Here is a 23418-nt window from a genome sequence, read left to right as displayed (position 1 = left end):
TTCCCACGTTACCCACATACCGTCCTACCCTCACCACATATCCACATACAGTACAGACACCATCCGACTCTCCTCACCCATTCACATATCCCCTTCCCAAATCCCCTCAACCCACACATTATTATATCTTTTTCACCATCCACAGGTCTTTGCATATCCTTACCTTCCTTTTCCCAAGTCACCCTTCACACCACCGGCCTCTTACCCACACCACGTCCCTCAAACAGGTCAAAGTTACACCAGGGCCATTAATACACCATAGGGCTTCACACGGGAAGAGACATGCACAGGATACTTCTAACTACGTCCTTGAACACGGCATACAAGTACTTTCGACGGACTACATGTATCCATTCTGGCGGACATGATATCTCCCGTAGGACCTATATACTTTCGCGGAGTACTGACGTATGTAAAATCATCCCGTCATGCTGTACTTTTCACAAACACTTTTCTACAATTAATTATACAAGTCAGAGATAGAATGACCCTTCCTTATTTATTTCAGACAGGAGGATGCGAGGCGAATTATTTGACTCGTGTGCATTACTGATCTTCATAAGTCGGTATATTTCATCGCTCTAACCGTCCTTTAATTAATCTGGGCTCACGTTCACAATCGATGTTATGAAAATGGTTCAGGAATGCAATGAAAAAAATAACCATGACTGCACGATCCAGTTACACAGAATTAAACATGGAAGGCAGCTGAACCTTGCTCGTGTTATGGTAGCTGCGATTATTGTCTACTCTCTAGTGAATACGTTTAGAATATGTTATAGTGTTATGCATGCAGTGAAGAACAATGATACAAATTTACCAAGACTGGGCAAAAGTTAACATTTATATCACTGTATTTCTCCACCACAGATCCAAAAATCACAGAGTTTTCATGAGTACTACATAGTCACAAACAATTTATCAGTGGCAAGAAATAAAGATATTGATCCAAAAGACTCAAATGCAATAGGAAAACCATAATATAAAAGACACCTCACGGACCCAACATCTTATTACATCTCTTACAATGCATGTTGTTGAGAGGTGTGCGTAGTGATCCGACAAAAGTTAACAATCAATACAATAGCCTTTCTTTATCTTTCCTAAATTTTGGCCTCTTCATCTCAACACTTACTCTGAGAAGCAGAGTGAGGGAGACAAGGGCTGGAAAACAAACAAACACACACACACACACACACACACACACACACACACACACACACACACACACACACACACACACCGTAATCAGACCAAATTTGTGAATAATGCATAAATGGCAGAGCGCAGTATTTACAGTTCATTAAAATATCATCAGTAACACAGGAAGCAGAGATGGGATACGCAGACAGGAGTTGGAAAACAATGCTATGAAAAGGGAAAAGTAATTATCGTAACCGAAGCTGTCCTGTCATAAAGAGGCAATTGAGCTTTTTCTACACAGTGTAATTATCTGACAAAGGTTTACAGCAAATATTTCTCCCCTGTGTGAATGTAATAAGAAAAGATCTTTGCATTCTTTTGCTAATAAAACAGATACAATAAATCAGCAGTTACTTCATCACAGTTCTCATATAACTATACCGTACAATACTGCTACGGCGATAAATATAACTGAAATATTTTATCAGAAATACTCACTGAATATCAGAAGTCACAGTAAAAGAACATTAATTAATACTAACAGTCTTCGGTTGTCATAAATTAAGTGTGGCTATTCTTTTTATCACACAGGAGTTAATAAACATCCAATATGCGTGGCAGTATTAATCGAGAAAATTTTTCCTTTCCTATCTCCATTTTTCTTTTTTAATCCTTTGGCAAATTGGAAATAATATACGAAGCATGGAAACAGATGCACGGGAAAGTTTGTACTGCTATGATTATGATATTTATAACCCACCACGTGTACTCTACCAGGATTATTCACGGTCATGTCGCCATTTATCACCCTCAACGAGCCAGCCTCAAGTCGTCAGCTGCCCGCCAGGTTCACGATTATTTCCGGAGGGCCATACGAGGCGCGAGGAAAGGAGTGAAAGAGGTAAAGAAATAGACACCATCAGCCTCCACCGCCTTACTTCCTCATCCATCTTTTCTCTTCTCTTCGTCTGTCTGTTCTCTCCCTCCTCCATCTCTTCCTCCTCCACTTTCTCTCTTTTCTCCTAGCATTCATTCTTTCCCCTCTCCAACTATTCCTTCCTCATCCATCTTTCCTCTGTTCTTCTGCCATCTATCTTATACCCTCTCTCACTTATCTCTTTCCTGCTCTAGTTTATTCCCCCCTCCCACCTCTTTTTTTAACACGTTTTTTTCCTTTTTCCCTCTTCTTGTTTTCCCTTCCCCTTTCATATATACTCTTTCTTCTCCCCCTTCCCACGTTTCCCATCTTATCTCTTTCCACCCTCCCCTTTTCATCTATCCCTTGTACTTCCATGCCGTTCTCAACTATCTCATATCTATATCTTTTTACTTTCTCACACACTCTTCTTTTACTTACTCTTCATATTATCACATCCTCTTCTACGTCGTCATACATTTACAATCTCACACTTTTTCTTCTTGCTTTTAACCCCTGTTTTAAATTCTCCCTCTTTTATTTCCCTTTTCTCCTGTCCCTTTTTGCCTCTTCTTTTCCTGCTCTTCTTTCTTTCTCCTACGGCTCTTCATTTACATCTCTTCCTCTTTTCTTACATCCCTACTAATATATATCTTCTCTTGCCCCACCTATTTTCTCTCCTTATTCCCTTTCCTTCTATTCCCCTTATCTCTACTTCCTCCTAATTCATCATCACTGTCTCCTCTTTCCTACTTCTCATTTCTATATCCTCTTTTGCTTCCTCCTGCCCGTCCTCCTTTCTCACCTCATGCAACCAGCTTTCCCTTTTTTTCATTTCTCTTCTGTTAGTAATGCTCTCCAATACTTTCCCTCTATTCCATCCTGTTTCATCTTTATCACCTCAGCTTTTTCTACAAGCACTGCCTTCTCATCCTCTACCCTCCACTAATTCTTTTATTCTCTTCTATTACCCAGCTAACTTCTTCTAACACATTATTTCTGACACATATGGTTTCCTGTGTGTTTTCATTTACATCTTTTCCCCATCTTACACCCATTCGTTTTCTGCTGCGTTATCTTTTGGTCTCACATTCTACCCTGTAACTTCATGCCCTTGTTGGGATCGAAAAGCCTGCTGCAGTTTACTCTCTCTTGTATTCTTTTGTGCCTCGTACGATCAGCTCCCCTCACTTCATGCATTTTTCATCATCTTTCTCCTCTCAATAATATTCTCTCATCCTCGCTTCTCATTCTATTTTCCCTCCATTTATTTCCTTCTCTAGCCAGTTCCTTGCTGGCATCTCATTATCCTTTCCATCCCACTCACCATCTAACCTTTCTCTATATCATATCCTGCTTTCATCCAGCATCAATTGCAAAGTTAGTATTTTTTCCTCCAACCACTCCATTCTTCTCCCCCCCCCCTCTCTCTCTCTCTCTCTCCGCCCACGCGCCTCCAGTATAAACGATCAGATCTCAATCACTGGCAGCTGGCGGAGTCTCCAGCCTCTTCAATCCCATTAGCTATACGGCTCAGCGTCATAATGGCCACTGATGAATGGAGAAATGTTTACCAAGGGACCGCCAGGCAGCCGCCCTCGCCCTCGCTTCTTTATTTTAGGTTATTTTTAGCGTTTGCGTCCAGAATGGGGCGGTCGGATCAAAGTCCCCGTAAATTTAGTCCAGAGATGAAAATCCTCAAAGTCGCCTATGGATCCGGATCACCACAAACTCTGAAAAATCAGACTGCTTGTAAAAAAAATCCGGGGTTTTCCTTTTGGGATTTATTGGTATTGAAGACGGGACTTGTTACCGAGGTCTGTCACCCGTGTAGTTCCTTCTCAAGCGGACCCACTCTGGCCCACGGAGAGAGAGTCTGGAAGGACGTGGGATGTTTTCTTTTCTTCTTTTTGTTGTTGTCTTTTTCTCACTCTCCTATGGTGGGCCAGCCAGCCATTCTTTGTTGCTGACGCCTCGGCCCGCGCGTCCGATTCCCCGCGTCTCGTTACCTCCACTCATTATTCCCAACCCGTGGTGCCTTTCGCCTTCCCTCAGTCTCTCGCGTGGGGATGAAACAACCTCTGTAAAGGCTAGCCACTTACACCGACAATGGAAGACGGGGAGGACGAGGTAAAAGGACGCCGCTCGGAAACACAAAGAAAAAAAAAAAGCCAAGTGCAAGAGAGAGAGAGAAAAGGTGGTGTGGGACGAAGGTAAGGATCACGACACAGCGTTTGACTTCCAGGACCCTCCGCCATTGTCGCTGCCGTGTTTTCAATTATCCACTTGGCTGTGTCCTTTCTGTGCGTGTGGGCCGCTCGGCTCTAATATGCTACCCGAGTGAAGCCCTTTGTTACCCGCCGACACTGAGCCCAACACCCAGATTGCCAGTTTGTGCAGGATCATAGTAGAGGGCGGGGGAGAAGCAGGGGAAGGACACACAAGAGTAAAAGAGGAGGTGTAGGGAATAGGCAGGCGGGGGGAAGAGACCAGAACAGAGGAAGCGGAGAGGGATTGGAGGATAGGCAGGGGAAGAAACACATTTGAACAGAGGAAGGGGAGGATGTAAGGAACAGACAGGGGAAGGGAAGAGACGAGAATAGAGCAGGGGAGGATGAAGGGATAGGCAGGACTGGGAAAAAGACGAGAATAAATTAGGGGAAGATGCAGATCACAGGCAGGGAAAGATACAGACGAGAGTACAGAAGGATGAAAAGGATAGGCAGAGGAAGAAACAGACAGGAACAGAGAAGGAGGGTATTTAGAAGATAGACGTGAGGGCGTAAGAAGGAAGGCATAAAGTAGATAAATGATAAGGGGAAGGAGAAAGGAGACGAGAATGGAGGAAGGGGAGGAAGTAGGGAACAGAAGGGGGGGTGTAAACAGAAGAGTAAAAAAGAAACAGACGACAGGGGGGGAGGAGGAGGAGGAGGAGGAGAAGGAGGAAGAATGAATAGAGAAGAGGGAGGAGGAAGTAGGGGACAGAAGGGAGGGGGCAGGGTACAGGGATATAATTACAGCAGGGTAGGGGGGATGCAGGGGATAGGTGAGGGGAAGGAGGATATAGTACAGAGGAGAGGAAGGAGTGATGCAACAAAGAGAAAACAAAAAGAGAGCACAAGGGGTGAGATGAAAGACGAGAGGATAAACAGCAAGAAGGAGGAGGTAAGGAAGAGACAAAGGAAGAAGAGAAATGAAGAGAGGAGGAGACATGAGACACAGAAACAGAAAAGATGGAAAGGAAAAACAATATTATAACGGAGGAAGAAGGGAAACGGGGCAGGGGTTGGAAGAGGGAATGTGAATAAGTAGGAGGGGAGGGAGGAGATAGGGCAAAAGAGACGTGTAGGAGGGAGTAGCGAGGAAGAGGATGGAATAAGGGATAGGAAGTTTGAGGAGAGAGGGAGTTAGATGATGTGAGAAGATGGTGGAGGCATGAGGAGGGGAAAGAGGGATGGGGGGGTGAGGTAGGAGGGAAGGAAAGACGGAGAATGAGGAAGGAGGAAGAAGAGGAGAGAATCGAGGTTACGAGAGAAAGGTGATGGGATGAAAGATGATGAGGATAAGAAGATGGAAGACTTGATGCGAAGGGAGGGGGGGATGGGAAGGATGAGGAAGAGATAGTGTGAGATGAGGAGAAGGAAGTGCAGTGAACTGGGATTGTAAAAGATGAGAGAAAGGGAAAGAATAAGGGAGGGAAGGGAGTGGGAGACGGAAGGAAAAAAAAATAGGACTAGATAAAGGATAAGAATGGGCAAGAAAAACGACAGATATTTAGGAAAAGGAAAGAATGGCAACAAAGAAGAAAGTTAAGAAGTGGGCAGAAGAGGAAATGGGATAGATGATTGGGGAGAGGAGTAATCAAGAAAGGAATGAGTGAATGAAAGAGAAGAGACGACGAGACGACAAAAGCTGAGGAAAATGAGAGACAAGTGAGGGGCGTGAGAATTCGTGATTAAGGAAAAGAGAATTAGCAAGAGAGAAAGGAAAGGAAAGCAGAGCGGCAGAAGGAAGGAATATAAATAGAAGGAGTGTGACAGAAATTGAGAAAATGGACAATGACCAGGAAAGCTTAACAAAAAATATAAGATGGGATTCAAGAGAGAGATCGATGGGAAACAGACAAATGAAGAGGACACCAGAAGAGAGAAGGGGAGAAAGGGGAAACTGAAAGGCTAAGTAACCGACAGAAAGGCGGATAAAAAGTAAGAAAATAAGTATGGAAAATAGTATACAAAAATAATACTTACCAGAATATAGGCCAAAACAAGAAAATTGGTGGAGAAAGAAAATAAGAGTGAAGATGGGGAGAAAGAATTTGATGAGTAAGGGAGAATGAATGGAGGCAGGCGTAGAGAAATAAAGTGGAGAAGAGCAAAGAGTGGTGGGGAGAGTGACGGCAGTACTGGAGAGTGGGAGTGGGGTGAAGAATGAGGATGGGGGTGGAGAGTGAGGGTGAGCGTGGAGAGAGACGATGAGGTTGAGCAGTGAGAATGAGAATGGAGAGTGAGGGTGACGATGGAGAGTGAAAGGGAAGATAGAGAAGTGGGATACGATGGAGCAGAAAATAAGAATGAAATAAAGAATGGGTCTGATGGCGAAGGTGAGGGTGGAGGTAGAGAATGAGAGTGGCATGAAGCGTAGAGTGGAAGAGAAAGGTGAGGGAAGAGAAGAATGAGAGTAGAGTGAAAAGCGAAAATGGGTTTGAGAATGAAGGAGGGGTGGAAAATGAGAGTGGGATGGAAAGTGAGAGTGGAGTGGAGAATCAAGGTGAGGGTGGAGAGTGAGGAGAGAGGTGAAGAGTGTTAGTGGTGGAGAGGGAGAGTGGGAGTGGAGAATGAGGGTTGGCAGGAAAATGAGGGTGCAGTGGGGAATGGGGGTTGGGGTCAAGAGTGGGGGGTGAGAGCGAGGATGGATGCATAGTAAGTCAGTGGCTGATGGAAATTAAAGATTTCCAAAGAGAGAACAGAGAAGGTGGAGGAGCAAAGAGGTAAAACAGCATGAAGAGAATCGAATGAAAAGCAAGCAGGAGAGAAGGAAAGAAAAGCTGGAGTGTAAGGAAAGACTAGCAAAGTGGGACGAAGACCCGACAATATAAAATGCAAAAGACAGGTGCTAAAATCGAATGAAATGGGAGGAGAATGCGAGGAAAGAAAGGTAACACCCAGAAAACCTGAAGACCAGAAATTAAACACGTCTGGAAGAAGAGATGGAAAGAGAAAATAAGGAAACCCAGAGATGTAATCAGGCAATGAGAAGGCCATCGTTAGCAAGAGGATGAAGCAATCTCAACAATACAAAGGAAAGAAAATAAAACAGAGATACAAGAAGACAGGCATGATGAATGTGATAATGCAAAGATTCGGGAGAATAATAAGACAGAGAAGCCAAAGAGAAGGATGGATGAGGCAAAGACTAAATATAAAGGTTTCAGCCGTAAAAACATAGATGAATGAAGAAAAGAGAAAGTTATAATACCAGGAAGAGGTCGAAATGAACATATCCTTCCAAACACAACTTTTCTTTTAGTACTTCTTCCTTACACTCCTCCTGTCTCTCCATCCCTCTTCCTTTCTTTCTTTCTCTCCAATCTCTCTGTCATCTGCTTTCTCCATCCCATCTCCTTGCACCTCTCCCTTCTCTCCATCCCCTCTCATTATACAGGTACTCCTTTCCATTTCTCCACTTTGTACCTCTCCCTTCTCTCCATCCCACTTCCTTATATCTCTCTCTTATTTCCCTTTCATTTATACAGGTACCCATCTCTTCTTTCCATTCTTCCACCTCATACCCTCAATTCTCCCTATCTCTCTTCCTTATATCTCTCTCTTCTTGCCATTTCTCCTTGTACTCCTATCTTTTCTCCTTTCATCCGCAATATACTCCTTTCTCCATCCCACATCCTTCTACTACCCATTTTTGTGATTCCTCATTTCCTCATACACTTCTTTCCATCACTGCAGGTTCTAATTTCACTCTACAGTATACACTTTCTGTCTCTTCCTTCCCTTTCCATCCTTTGATTTTCATTCCTCCTTTTCTTAGTTTTGTGCCAGTTTTCACAGAGCTTTCATACCCTTATTCATTCCTTACCTTATTCATCTACTTCTCTAGCTTCTGTTTATCCCACTCCCCCAAGCTCAACTTTTTCCTGTCATTTCTCAAACATATAACCACACCAACTCTTCTCTTCCATCACTTACTCATCTACCTTTTGTAATCGCATTCCCTCCTGCCTTGCCCAGTTTTTGTCATGTTCCTCAAAACTAACCCAATACGTGCTTTATCCTTCCCACACTTTCGCTGGATAAATTTTTCCCTTTTCTTTCTCAACCGTATTTTCAAGAAGCTAAGGGGCCTGGCAGCACATTTTCTAACAAGTCAGTATTTGAATAAAGCTCATTAATATTTTCTGTGATGCTATATATAAAGTATGTCGACGCTAAAAATATATCAGTAACAAGTAGGATCATACGGAGTTATTATATGATGAACAAAGAACAAGGCTGACCCGCTGCTAATCCTTCCAAGTCCACGAACATTCAGACTTCTGTTTCCTTTCCCCAAGCATCCATGTCTTTTCCTAACACTCCTCACCTTGCTAATGTTGGTTGGCTTTCCCCATTTACCCATTCTTCCTCAACCCAGTCAACTGTTTCCTCTTCATCCCCACACTCTTTGCTCCTCTCCACCAGCCTCCCCATGCAGTCATTTCGCTAGTGTATAAAATTGCCTTCCCCATCCCCCTCCACCTAACCTATTCCCCCAGATCCTTATAAGACTCATTTCCCAATCCCCTAACTTGAAGCCATATAAAAAAATCCTTCCCATCGCCTTTTCCCCAGTCATCTCAAACACCATCCTTCCCCAACACCGCGCATATTATCTCTCACTCAATTCCTTCTTCACCTTACCCACATCATTTTTTCCCCAACTCCACAATAACACTTCTTCCCTTACTTCCCCATGCGTTTCCTTCCCAACCTTCCCATATCATTTCATCCCAAACTTCCTCACATCATTACTCACCAACCTCCCTACATCACCTCTTTCCCAACCTCCCCATATCACGTCTGTAACATTCCCACATCATTTTTATCCCAAACTTCCCCATATTATCTTTTCTTTAACCTCCCAAACTCCATCTCTTCCCCAATTTCATTTATGACCTCTACTCCCCACATCGTTCCTTCTCGAACATACCCCACGTCACCTATTCCTCAAACTCCCACAGAACATCATCTCCGAACTCCTCTCGTCATTTCTTCCCTAGCGTCTCCACATCACCTCTTTGCCAACCTCAGTAAATCATTTCTTCCTCAGCATCCCTACGTTACCCCTTCCCCAGCCTCCACACATCGCCTCTTCTGCATTCTCTTCATAAAGTTCCCTTCCCCACTCCTCCCACAGCGTCCTTCTCCACCTTCCCTGCATCTTCCCCTGCCATGCCCTCCCCACCCCCGCTGCAGGCCTGAAGTAAGACATTTGCACCATTAGCCCGGCCGGATCAGTGATGGCGGGGTTATTAGCAATTTAAGATGCCTCATTAACTGTTCGAGTGCAGAGCAAGGGGTGGGGAGGGCAGTGTGGGTGGGGGTGTGGAGTAAGGGCGGGATTGGGCGGTGAGGGTGGGGGTGTGGAGCAAGAGTGAGGGTGGGCGGCGCAGGTGTGGATGTGGAGTAACAGTGGGGGTGGGCGGTGAGGGTGGAGGTGGGTGTGAGGATAAGGATGGAATGTAATGGTAAAGGCAGAGAGAGAGGGTGAGGGTGGTGAGTGCGGGTACGGCTGGGGTGTGAGGATGAGGGTGAGAGTGAGTGAAGAGTGAGGGCGAGGGTGGAAAGTGAAGGAAGAGAATAGGAGCAGGGATGAAGACAAAAAGTTAGGACAAGGAGTAGGGGTTAGGGAGTGAGGATGTACAGTAAGAAGGGAGGAAGAAAGAAGACTGGGATGTAATGATGAAAATGCAGGGATGGGGAGTGAAAGGGGACGGGAATTAATAACTGGGGGCCAAAAATGCGAGTGAGAGTGGAGAGTGAGGGTGGTGGCTGGCAGACGGGCTAGGGAGTGGGTGTAGGGGTAGGAAGCGAAGGAGGTTGGAGTAGGATAATAATGGATATCAAGAGTGAGGGGTGGGAGTGGCGGGTGGGGAGTGATGAGGAGTGATGGTGGGGGGTGGGAAGTGATAAGGAGTGATGATGGAGGTTGGGGAGTGATGAGGAGTGACGGTGGGGGTGTGAATGATGAATGGTGATGGTGGGGGTGGGGAGTGATGAGAAATGATGGTGCGGGTGGGGAGTGATGAGGAGGGATGATGGTGGGTGAGAAGTGAGAGAAGGATCAGGTAGTTATTGCGGAATGGGTAGTAGAAGGCTAACGTGAGGAGTAAGGTTGAGGGATGAGGTGAGAAGTAGGGGTAGTGGTGCGGACTGAGGGTGGAGGTGGGTAGTGAGGGTTGGGGGAGAGGAGTGAGAGATGGACAGGGAGTGAGGATGGAGTAGGGTACAAGTGTTAAGGCTAAGAGTAAAAGTGAAGGTCAGGATATGTAGCGAGGTTGAGGCGTAAGGGCTGTACGTAAGGAAAGGGGAAGAATTATGGATGAGGTAGAGAGAAAGGATGAGAAAAAAGTAAGGACAGGGTTTAAAGTAAGGGTTTATTGGAGAGTTGGAGATGAGATGGGAACTGGAGTTTGGGGAATGAGGCTGGATGACATGGGTAGGAGTGGGTAGTGAGGATGGGTATGAGAGGTAGGAGTGAGAAGTAAGGGAGGGGATGAGTTGTGTGTAGGATGGAGTGGGGATGAGACATAAGGTGGGGGTGGCAGTGGGGGTAGACGTGAGGGTGGGGTGTGAGTAAGAGTGAGGGGTGGGCAAGCGATGAAGTGGTGGGAGTTTGGGATGGTGTGTCTGGCCTGTGCAGTTGGTAGCATCGAAAAGTTAGTGGAACAATCAGAGGACAGGAAGAGAAGAGAAAATATACAGATATAATACTGACCTATAAATAAGCAGAATAAAAGCTCTTTAATTAATATCTGGAAACACAGACAAAACAACCTATGAAAATACCACGAGGGAAATATCAGTAAGCAAACAATATATATATATATATATATATATATATATATATATATATATATATATATATATATATATATATATATATATATATATATATATTTTTTTTAATGTGTCCGACTCTGGGCAGAGGCTTCAGAGCCTATTGCTTGGGGGCACTGACCTATCCCAAGGCCCAGTAGTCCTCCTACACCTCCACATGTCACCACTTCGGCGCTAACACCCACCATCCATATTGAATACATGCTAGGGCTGTCTCATACAGGATTGGTGTATTGGTATTAGCGGGGGTATTTTTACGACATGTCGGCGGGTCATCTGGTAGATCAGGAAAGTCTGCTTTTTAGGAAATTCAAATCCTCAAACTGTTCCCTGCCCCAGCCGGGATTCGATCCTGGGTCCATTAGGAACTGCTCTGAGTTGGCTCGGCGGCATTAGGTTAACTCCCTCAGTACGATGAGTCTTCTCTCTCTCTCTCTCTCTCTCTCTCTCTCTCTCTCTTTCGACTGGCAGAGATTTTCTTCAGATCAGGGGAAATTGCAGTGAAAGCACAAAAAATACTGCAATCTACATCAATTCTCCCAATACCTTTCGATGATATCTTTGTTAGTTTATTACTGCAACGGAAGAGGTAAGTGAATGAATTAAAAAGGTAAAAAAAAAAAAAAAAAAGAAGGAATGCCAGACTGAATGGGAAGATATACTGTATAAGAGGGGGGCGGCCAAGAACAAGGAGGAGGGACAGAAGAGGAAGGTAAATGTGGGTGGGAGTACGAGAGCAGAGTAGTTGGAAGGCGAAAAGGTTAACAGAGAAATCGCTGGGGAGACAAAGTATGAACGGCAATGAGGGAAGGAATATGCAAGTAGCCTGGTTAGAAGAAGAGGAGGTTAGCCAACAACCCCATGGACAGACAGAGCAGGAAAGGAAGGAAAGTATATGAAAGGGGTGGCTGGATGGAGAAGAGATGGTTGACGAAGTAAGAGGCTGAGAGACGAAGTTGGACAGTTGATGAAATTGTATATGAGGACAGGGTAGTTGGAAGGAGAAGAGGAGGTTGACCAAGAACGAGATGGAGGGACGAAATAAGGAAGCAAATAACGATGGGTGTATGGGAGATGGGTGACCGGGAGAAGTGGGAGACCAAAAAATGAGGAAGGGTAAATGACAGAAAAGTGAAAGGAAAGCTGATCAAGAATGAGGTGGAGGAAGAAAGTAGATAAGGGAGTGTGTATAAAATGGGTGGCTGGAAGAAAATATAGACTAGGGAAGGAGTTCTGGCATTAAGTAAGGAGAGTTAAAGCGGGGTTGGGGGGGCCGGTGTTTTTGGGAAGGAGGGGCCGTTGCTGAATAGAGATAAAAATGCCTTGAAATTCCTTTTGTCGAGACCACATCCCTGCCCCTATAAAATAATAAGACGAAGCGTCAGGCAACAGAATCGAAAATTAAACCCATGGATCTCAAATTATGAAGTAAAAATTATAACGACTGAGAAAACCAAGAAAAATCTTGCAAAGTTCTAACGGAAGAGAGAGAGAGAGAGAGAGAAGCTTATAACACCACTTGTGTTCTATAAATAACCTGTCAGTATTTAAGGCAATGATTTTAACACGCACGTACAACATTCTGAGATGTATATATTACTTTGTGTAGAATAATATGGCTTTGTCAGTGTTGGAATAAACGGTTGAAAATCTCCATAATAACGTTGTGCATTTTGAAGACACATATAGACATACCAATGAACCTTGTGTCCGCCAAAGTAGCAACGCTTCCCAAAGTTTTTACAACTCTGACGGGAGGCGAACCCGCGCTCACCAGCGTGCGAGACGCACACTCTACCACTGAGGCTCATATATATATATATATATATATATATATATATATATATATATATGACGTTGTGCAAAAATACCATGTAAAAGTTTTACGGGAATATTATGAAGACAGTGTGTAGACATTAAAACAAAGACAAAGCACTACTTTGACAGATGACTTTATAGTGATGATTCAGTTTCACACTAGACCTAATCTGTCAGATGTTCAGTGTTAACATTTTCGTAGAAAACTGACACTCAGACCGTCTTCATACGAATATACTCATGTGCAATATTTCTGGCCGTCAATGCGGTGGCCTGTTCACCGGACAATGAATTTCATTCAAAGGTTGTCACACGAATTGTTCTGCTCCAGCAACAAAAATATAAAGAAATGAATAAATAAATACGAAGTACCATAATGTGAGTGAATGAGAGACAGACGACTGTCTAATTCCCACTGAGTTTGGCCAACGCGCGTGACCACCATGTATCGAGGATTATAAAAAGATACCAGTTTTAATACACAAATTGCCACCTGTGTGACCAACATCACAAGAACGTAGGTAGCCGAGGTGGGGTATGATGGTTCCTAATCTTTCCGCTGTCTTTACGATTCCCCATCATAAAAATAAATACCTGTACTGTTACCTGTCAAAAAGCTTCCCCGTCACACGTTCCGCGGTCAATGACTTATAGATCTATTGAATTAATAAACATGATAGTGCTTAAATTTATGGATTACGAATACCATGTTGGTCGTTTTATATCCTTAGTATATTACAGAAAAGTGGCATTAAATTAATGTAATTAACTGATAAGAAATTGCTATGTAGTTTGACGTGAAAAGTTGATACACGACGACCCCTGCTATTCTGTTAAAGTGCAGCTGCATATAACACTCCCATAAAGATAGTGGCTTTACAAAATATTCACGTGGCGCCATTGCATGTGCGATTATTTGAAATGTGGTGGGATCATGAGTGTACGATAGTGTTTGTAAATCTTCATTAGGGCGAACTCAAGAGTGAAAGAGGGAAAAAACTGCTTGTAAAATCAACATCGAATATATGACACCTCTACAGTTTCAAAACTGTTCGAGGATTTTTTGCCTAAAATTATTAATAAGAGTCATTATTTCTGTAAAAGACTGAACGATAAACTAGGTGTATTTATTTTTACAGGAATATTCCATGAAAACACTAACACGATGGTCTTGATATAATCCCAAAATATTTGTCTGAAAAGTCTTGAATTCTAACTAGTCTTATGGAGAGCCAATCCACCCAGCAAGCACTGACTGAAACTGCCCTCGTGTGACCAAAGCCTTAAAATCAAAATCCGGCTTCCACCAAACGATATTATTCAATTAGAGAAAACCCCGTCAGGCAAGAGGTAGTGGCCTGTGGGGAAGGGGGGGTTGCTGAAAAAGAAATTATCGGTTATGAGTAGATACATATTTTCTGGATGACTTTTTGCTGGCACATAGTTTCTGAGTGACTTTTGCGTCCACACACACACACACACACACACACACACACACACACACACACACACACACACACACACACACACCTACTAATCACCCAGGCCACCTTCACACCCACGTACAAATGAGACCTTTACACTACCCTCTTTTGTCCTAGTCCCTCCCTCACTCTTGGTCTTTTTTCCTTTTCCTTTCCCCTCCAACTCCTTTTTATCCTTTTTCTTCGAGACTGTTTCCTTTCGTCCTTTTCTGCGATCTCCGGTATTTTTGTGTGTGGTTTCGTTTTTGGATTTTCATTTTCGTTGCCTTTCTTGATAATATCTATACTGCGTTAAATGAGCGTGCGTGGGTGCGTGCGATCGTTCCAAAATACATAAAGTCACTTGTCCAATGCTATGTAGTCATGACAATTTTAGTAATGGCCGTATCTGTACATAAAAAGAGTGTATTTATTTGCCATTCTCTCTCTCTCGTGTGGCGCTGCGGTCGCTTTTTCACTCCTTCGCCCCATTCTCCCCCTCCACCTCACTCACCAAAGAGACAAGCCACACACTCTTTCTCCTCTCTCCCTTATTCCTCGCCCTCCATTTCCTCCCTCCATTTCCCTCCCTCTTCCTGCTCGTAATTCTTTAGTCTCCTTCTTGACAGCTTTTCTTCCTTTGTCTTCCTTTGCCTTTCTCAGGTACAAAGTGGCGGTATGTTCGCCTGGTTCTCTTTCTCCTTTCGTGGTTGGCTGGATGGACTCTTGGCCGTATTCTAGGTGGCATAAAAGGCTTCCCTGTTCCCCTTCCTTAGCGGTTCGTTTTGCATTTTACGCCTTAACATTTTCTTGCATGTCATTTGTATCGCCTTTAATATCAACAAAGACTGTACCAATAATTTGCAGTACAGGAGAATACTAAGGTGTAAGGTAAAGAATTTCCATCTTCCTCTCACTTAATTTCGACATTACTACCTCAACTAATATTTTCCATTTTCCACTGCAGAACATCTTATCACTTTTCCACCCAGCACCTCTCCCCGACTCCCATTTCCCGTCCTCTTGCCTTTTCCCCGACTTTTGTTCACCCTTTCTTCCTCATTCAATAAAAAATATATTCATCCATCTCCCCACACCAAATCGTACTCTTTCACTTCTCTTCCTCATTCCACCTCCTCTAACCTCTCACCTTCACCCTTCCCCCTCTCACAGCATCCCATCACTCCCACTTTTCTTCACTCCCACCCACCCCTCCCGTCCCCGACCACCCTCACCCACCCTTTCTCACTCCACGTACTGTGCTGTACCTCCATCTCTATCCCTTCTCAGTTTTTTCCTTTCAAGATCCCCCGTCACAAAAGTACCACAGACACTATCTATTTTCTATTCATCTAACCCTCCTAACCTGTCCCTGCTCACTTCCTCCATTCTTCCAGCCTCCTCCTCCACTACAGCTTTTTGATCCTCCCCCATATCATTACATCTACCCACTTCAACCTCACCACCTCATCACATTATCCTACATCCTTCCAGCGCAATCACCACCACGTTTCCTATCCCACTTACTCTTCTAATTTCCTTTCCTTTATTTCATCTTTTCCTCTCCTCGGCCTATGCCTTTTCCATTTCCCCCTTACACCATACCCTCTTCATCACTCGATCCTTCCTCCCTCCTCCCTTCCTTGACCCTCCTCACCTTTCCCTCCCTTACTTCGCCCACTCCTTGTTCCTCTCTCAGCCGCCTATCACCTAACTTCCTAACTCTACCCACACCAACTATCAATCAGTACACCAACTTTCCTCATCTTTCCACATTTCATCTATTCATCTCTTTCAACTTTCGTCCATTCTTCATTCTCGCTGTCCCTATCCTCATCCTTCTCTCTTCCCTCTTACTTCACCACCTATACGCTACTTTCATCCCTTTCTACATTCTCAGTTTCGTCTTCCTCATTCTCGACTTCCTCTTCATCATTCTCAACCTCTTCTTCCCTGTTTGCTAACTCCTCTTCCTTTACCCCCTCTCATTTCACCACCACCCCCTTGTACTTCCCCTCCCAGAACAACCAATCACACCCCCTCCCCCCGCCCCCCGCCAGCCATCAAGCCGTCCTCTCCTCCACTAAAGACTGCCTAAACGCCTGGTCAGCTATTGTCCCGTAGGTGTCGACTTGCCCACCCCCACTGTGCCCCCCACATTGTAACCCCCCCACTGTGGCCCCCCATCATTGTGGCCCCGACCCCCCGCCCTCCCACCACAATGGGTCGCTGATGACCTCCCAGGATGCTGACCTCCTCCTCCCCCTCCTTTTCCTCTTCCTCTCCTTCCTCCTCGTCCTACCTCTTCCTCCGGACCTATGCCTTCCTCTCACATCTTCCATCTTTTTCCACTTCATCTCCTTCATCATCTCCTTAATGTATTTATTCGGTCTTCGCTAATCATCAGTAAGCTTTATATTTATTCTCGTGTGCTAATCATAAAAGGAGACAAATCCAACATGAATATATTGCAGTGTTTTAAGACTGTCTCCTGAATTTCCCATTACACTATACGAAAGACTAGTTTTCTTTCTCTGCTTATATTCCTATGATATTTTTATGACGGTTTTTATATTCTGCATGATGATCCTTATTTTTTTTTTTACTGTCAATTACGGTTGGAGGAATTGGTGGATGGTGTGGGGTGAGAAAAGGGAAACCTGCTTGGCAAACCTTTCTTCAGTAAAACGAATTATACCAGTGTATTCTTCTACCGTGGAACATGCAGTCAGGGAAGTTAATAGTTCTGTTGCTGTTTGTTTTTCCTTGTATTGTTATTTCTCTCCCTTTTCCTGATCCTAGTCTATTCCTTCTTGCATCCTCCCCTTCCCTGTAGCGTACTCCTGTCTTCTATATTCTTCCTTCTTACTACACTTTCAGATCTATGCGTCTTTTCCTCATTACACTATTCTCCTACTTCATACTTTTTATCCTCTTCTTCTTCCAGATCTGTACCTACTTCCTCCCATTCCTTCAGATTTAAACCTTTCTCTATCTCCTCTTCCTCCCAGTCAGCACTTTCCTCCTCCTCCACTCGATGAGTACCTTCTTCCTCCTTCCCCATCTTCCTCCCGACTTATGCCTCCTCCTCCTCCTCCTCCTCCTCCTCCTCCTCCTGGTCTCTACATTCCTCCTACCCTTCCTGCCAGTTTGTACGTTCATCTCCCCCGAGATCGTTCCTTCTCGCGTTGCGTTTGATACATACCATCGTTCTTTGCTTCCTCAAAGACTGTATCATCCTTCCCCCATTCCTCCTCCTCCGTACCTTCCTCCTCCACCTCCCCCTCCTCTTTCACCAGGCGCGTACCACCTTTCATCACCTTCCAACTCTTCCGAAGCTAAATATATCTTCTGCCACACCATCCTCTTCATCCTTCCTTCTGCTATCCTTCCTGTCTGTATTGTCCTCTTCTTCTTTCCACCTAAACTTATTTCTTTCTTATTCTCTTTTTTTCTTTCATTAAATGTGTTCCTCAGCCTTTCCCTCTATTTTTAATCTCATTCATTCTTCTCAACTTCCTCCTCCTTCTCCTCCTACTCATCTTCATCCACATCTTCCTGTTTCCGCTTTCACATACCCTCCCTTTCCCAGATCTGCATCTCACTTTTGTTTCTTCCTAGGCATTCCTTTAACCCTTATTCAGCTAAAAGTGTCAATTACATATTCTTGCAATTCCATCAAACTTCTCATAATTACTAATCCAGACTTAATCCTTGTTTTACGTGATATCTCTTTCTTGGGATAAACTTGCCTATGTGTGCTTTCCCCCACTCCCTTAAAGTTACTGGTACTTCTTCTCTTCTCCGTCTCTCCCTGTTTCCAAACGCACAATGGAGAGTGAGAATACAAGGGCGAGAGATATATAGGAGGTGGTAAATACGCTGAGGTCACAGGCGGAGAGAGAGAGAGAGAGAGAGAGAGAGAGGGGGGGGGGACAAAATGGTAGATACAACTAAATTTTACGACAACAGTCGACGACAATAAAGAAAAAATATACAAGGAGATGATATAAGAAGAGGGATACGCCACAGACACAGCCAGATAAACTGATACACAAAATGTCGCTGATCTTATGAACAAACAGGAAGAAGGCTTACAGAATGAAAGGATATACAGTGTGCCCACTGACTTACAGAAGAGACAGAATAATGAACAGGCTATTAAATCACTTGTGGAGGTCTCTTCAGTGCCGTACCTACCTTCGTTATGTATCCCACGGGCAAGAAGACTGGTTTATGAATGTAATGCTTGTTCACCCCTACAAAGGCACTTCAAGTAATGTGTGTACAGTGTATATATATATATATATATATATATATATATATGCATGCTCCCATAGTTCTCCCCAGCCTCATTTTCATGATGGACACTCCTTCCTCAGGGCAAAATCTGCTCCCTCCTGTCTTTTCCACAAATTCTCATTTGTTAACTCGTTTTAATTTCATCCTAGTCTCATATAATCCTCTTCATTATTACGGTCTCATTACATTCTTAACCTTTGCGCCATTAACTTCACTTCTCTCAGTTTTTCCTTTCCTTTCCATCTCCTCCCAGAACATCTTCCTGCTTCTCATTTTCATGTTAAACATTCTTTTTTTAAACCATCCTCCTCCTCTCTTACTCTTGCTGCCTACTCAGCCGCATTCTTCTTTGCCATATACCACTTTCCAAAGCCTGTTGAAAATTACTGCTTCATTTATCATTTTAAGCTCCCCTCTTTAGATTGACTATTCTATTCGTCATTTCGTGATTTTTTGCATTTCTTCTCTTCCATCATCCTATTCTACACACTTCCCTCACTCCGGTTACCTCAGTACTACAAACGCTACATCTTACGATCCTCCTACTCCTCTACTCACTTTCACTCATCTGTTTCTCAAACTTCGTTAGTTTCATCATAGTTCCGTGTATTATTACAAGAGTGCCCCCTTTAACTCGCCTCTCTCTTCCGGGTATCCATACGACTTGCATAACTAAGTAACGTTCAGACAGTCCTCATTCCCTCTTATGACCACAATCGTTGCACCCTGGATAGCTAGTCTCTCATGAATCAATATGCACTACTCGTATCAAAAACAGTTTCTTGGAACATGCCATCGTCCTTTCGTCTGTCCCATACTCTCATTGGTCTCAATGCATATGTGTGTGTGTGTGTGTGTGTGTGTGTGTGTGTGTGTGTGTGTGTGTGTGTGTGTGTGTGTGTGTGTGTGTGTGTGTGTGTGTGTGTGTGTGTGTGTGTGTGTGTGTGTGTGTGTGTGTGCGTGCGTGCGTGCGTGCGTGCGTGCGTGCGTGTGTGTGTGTGTGTGTGTGTGTGTGTGTGTGTGTGTAGCAAAGGTCATCACAGTATAACCCACGGGTGCAGGTTGTACGGGTGGCAACATCGCGGGACGGGTGCGAATTCAACACAGTACATCCACGAACAAAACTTAGCTGACAATAATCCTCTGCCAGCGTGTCCTACCTTCCACATCTTTCATTCCTCCCTAAACGAGAGACAGTTATCCTTCCCTCTCATACTCTTTTTCCTGTGTTCTTCATATTGCTGTCAGAAGTAGTTCATGCGACGCCTTCCACTGCCACCGCGAGAAGCGAAGCGGCGGAGAATTTTAGCTCCTGCAGGTGGTGGTGAACGTAAAGGTTGATGCGGGTCAACATCACCTATGCAGTAATTGCTGGGCTTAAATTTTCTACGGTACACTGGATATCTCTGGAAAGTTTACGTAGAGACGGAATTTTAGAATACTTTGTACGGAGGGAAGTGTATAAAATTTTCGTATCTATCTAAAAATACTCCTCAAAATCTGCATGATCATTTGCTAGACTTTTTCTCAGTGGTTCGGATACGATTAGACTTTTCGTGTGCGGGGTGGATGCATGATTTTCTGTGGCCGCGGACTTAGTGTGGGCTTAGACGCCGTGATGTGCGACGGGTGTGGGCATAAATACCGTGGACTTGGGATGAATGTGGGACAAACTAGAAAATATATCTGTAGGTGTGGGACAGGGATTCTAACGTTTGGGATTGTGACATGGGTGGGGGATATAATTTAGGGTACATATCCGGGGCTCTGTTGTATACAATGAACGTAGAACCATTTGTTTACTAGCTTATCAGTACTTGTTTAGCCTGTAGTGCTCTTAAAAGGACTTCTTTCGTCAGTGGTTGCTTTCAAATTATGCGTTTTGCCAAAAGCTGTATTCAAAGTACTTGTTTTGCCAGTAAAAAGTATTCAAATCAGGCCTCCTTGTTTTGCCCTAGTTGTTTTCAAAGTACTTGTTTTACCAGTAGCTATTGTCAGAGTTCTCGTTTTATCAGTGGTTGTTTACAAAGTACGTGTCTTATCAGTGGCCGTTTGCAGTATACCGGTACTTGTTTTGTCAGCAGCTATCTTGTCAGCAATTGTTTTCCTGGCGCATGTTTTGCCAGTAATTGCTTTCATCATATTTGTTTTGCCAGCAGATGTGACGTCCGCGCTCGCGAAGCGAGAGTGGGTGTTATGTTTTGGTCGGCATATGTCCTTCCTTCTGTCTGTGTGTGTGTGTGTATGCATGCACATTAGCGAAATAACTCGAACACTTTTCATCGGATTTTTACCAAACTTGGTGGAAGGATTGAGGAACAGTCAGGAGAAAATATAACTTTTTAATAATAGGTCAAAGATCAAGGTCACAGAAGTAGGTCAAAGTCCGACCTAGCAAGGTCAACTTTAACAGTTTTTATCCGATTTAGAACAATCCCGGTGCAATGGTTGAAGGCAAGTCAGTAACGAAGTGAATAATTTTTAATATCAATCAGTCAAAGATCAAGGTAATGGGACAAAGTCAGAGGTCGATCGGTGTGTGTCTGTGAATTAGATAACTAAAACAGTTTTCATTTAATCTGAACCACACTTAGTGGAAGGGGTGAAGGTCAGCCAAAGGTTGATCTGCAGCCAAGAAAAACAGATCAAAGGTCAAGGTCACTTGATAAGATTAACTTAAACTGTTATTATACGATTTATACCTTACTTAATGCAAAGGTTCAGGGTTTTGCGAGAATAACTGAATTCCATTATGAAAATAGTCCATTAAATATCAAAATCACCTGGCAAGGTTAACTCATACAGTTATTACCGTTTTAGACTAACCATCCTGAGATGGTTCAGGGAAAGACCAAAAATGGAATCGAGTTTTAGAACAATCAGTCAAAGCTGAAGGTCACAAGGAAAGATCAAAGGCCATGGTCACAAGGCAAATCAATTCAAACAATTTTAATCCGATTCTGACCAAACTTGGAGGCATTCAGGGTAATGCAATAATGAAATGATCCGATTTTGAGAACAATCAGTCAAATGTCAAGGTCACAAGAAAAGATCAAAGGTTGAGGTCACAGGGAAAGGTCAACTTAAATAATTCTGATCTTATTCGAACCAAACCTGGTGGAAGAGTTACACGTGAGGAAAGAATGAAGAAACTCGATATTGACAGCAGTCAGTCGAGGATCAACGTAGGAGAGCAAAGTGAAATGTTTGGTTCTTACGTCAATAGGTGGGCGGTGGTGTTGCACCTGATTATTCTTTGCTTTCTCAATACAGGTACTTGTTTTGTCAGGTGTTTTCGCGGTACTTGTTTTACAAGTAGTTTTCACAGTACTTGTTTTGCCTGTGTTTTGTTTTCACTATACTTGTTTTGCCGGTAGTTTTTTAGTACTTGTTTTGCTAGTAGTTTTACCACGAACTGTTTTCACGGTAACTGTTTTGCCAGAAGTTTATTTTCCTCTGTTATTCGTCTGATATTATTTTGCCAGTGTTTGTTTTCACAGTACTTTTCTTGAGTTGTTTTGCCAGTAATTGCCTGCACAAGCCATATTTTGACTGTAATTATTTTGACAACAATTGCTCTCATAATACTTGTTTTGCCAGTTAATATTTTGCCCATAAGCGTTTAGACAGTAGTTACCCTCTGTACTCGCGAAACGATCGAGAACGGTAATGCTGAGCCGTAATCTGGCGTATAATTTTTTTTTTTTTTTTTTAATGCGAGGAAGAAGGAACCAAAGGCCATGAGCCCGCAGTAACAGTTCCCTCCAAGAGAAAAACAAAATACAATAGAGAGCCAAATTCAAGATTCGATCATTTTGAGATGCCTGGACACACTGCGTTTGAAAGACTGGAGATCATAGGAAGCAGGAAATACAGACAGAGGGAGACAGTTCCAGAGTTGACCTGTTGCATAAATGAAAGACTGGGAGTAATGGTTAACTCTTGCATCAGAGAGTTGGACAGAAAAGGGATGAGAGTTTGCTGCCAGACGGGTGCTATGCGCCCGTCAGGTGGAGGAATGCAAGCAGACAGTTCAGAGGAGCAGTGACCATTAAAGTAGCGAAAGAAAAGAGATAAAGATGCAACAGTGCAGCGAAGATACAGAGGTTGAAGGGAGTCAGTAAGAGGAGGAGAGTTAATGAGACGAAAAGCCTTTGACTCCACCCTATTGAGAAGAGCTGTATGTGGGGAGCCTCCCCACACATGAGAGTTGTACTCCACACAGGGGCGGATAAAACCCCTGTAAAGAGTCAACAATTGTGCAGGGGTAAAGAAAGAACGGAGTCGGCTTAGCACTCCCAATCTCTTGGAAGCAGATTTTACAAGAGATGTAATATGATCTTTCCAAGATAAGTCCCGAGGAAATGAAACCCAAAGCATGTTCAAGGATGATGCAGGATTAAGCTGAATATTATTAAACATTACTGGGTATACCTGTGGAAGATTTTGTCGGGTTGATAGGTGTAAGAACTGAGTCTTAGATGCATTAAAAACAACTATATTATTTTTACCCCAGTCAGAGATACGAGCCAAGTCAGACATTAGGTGTGCCATAGCCTCATCCCTTGTTTGTTGAAGTAACTGTTGAGATGGGCGTTGCGGGAACCGAATGGAAAGGTGAAGGGTGGAGTCATCAGCGTATGAGTGGACAGGGTTAGATGTA

The sequence above is a fragment of the Coenobita brevimanus genome, chromosome 94 (genome assembly GCF_032717465.1).
Source record: "Coenobita brevimanus isolate Jiangsu-jjx chromosome 94, ASM3271746v2, whole genome shotgun sequence".
Classification (NCBI taxonomy): Eukaryota; Metazoa; Arthropoda; class Malacostraca; order Decapoda; family Coenobitidae; genus Coenobita; species Coenobita brevimanus.
The sequence above is the reverse complement of the archived record's forward strand: the minus strand, read 5'-3'. Positions refer to the sequence as shown.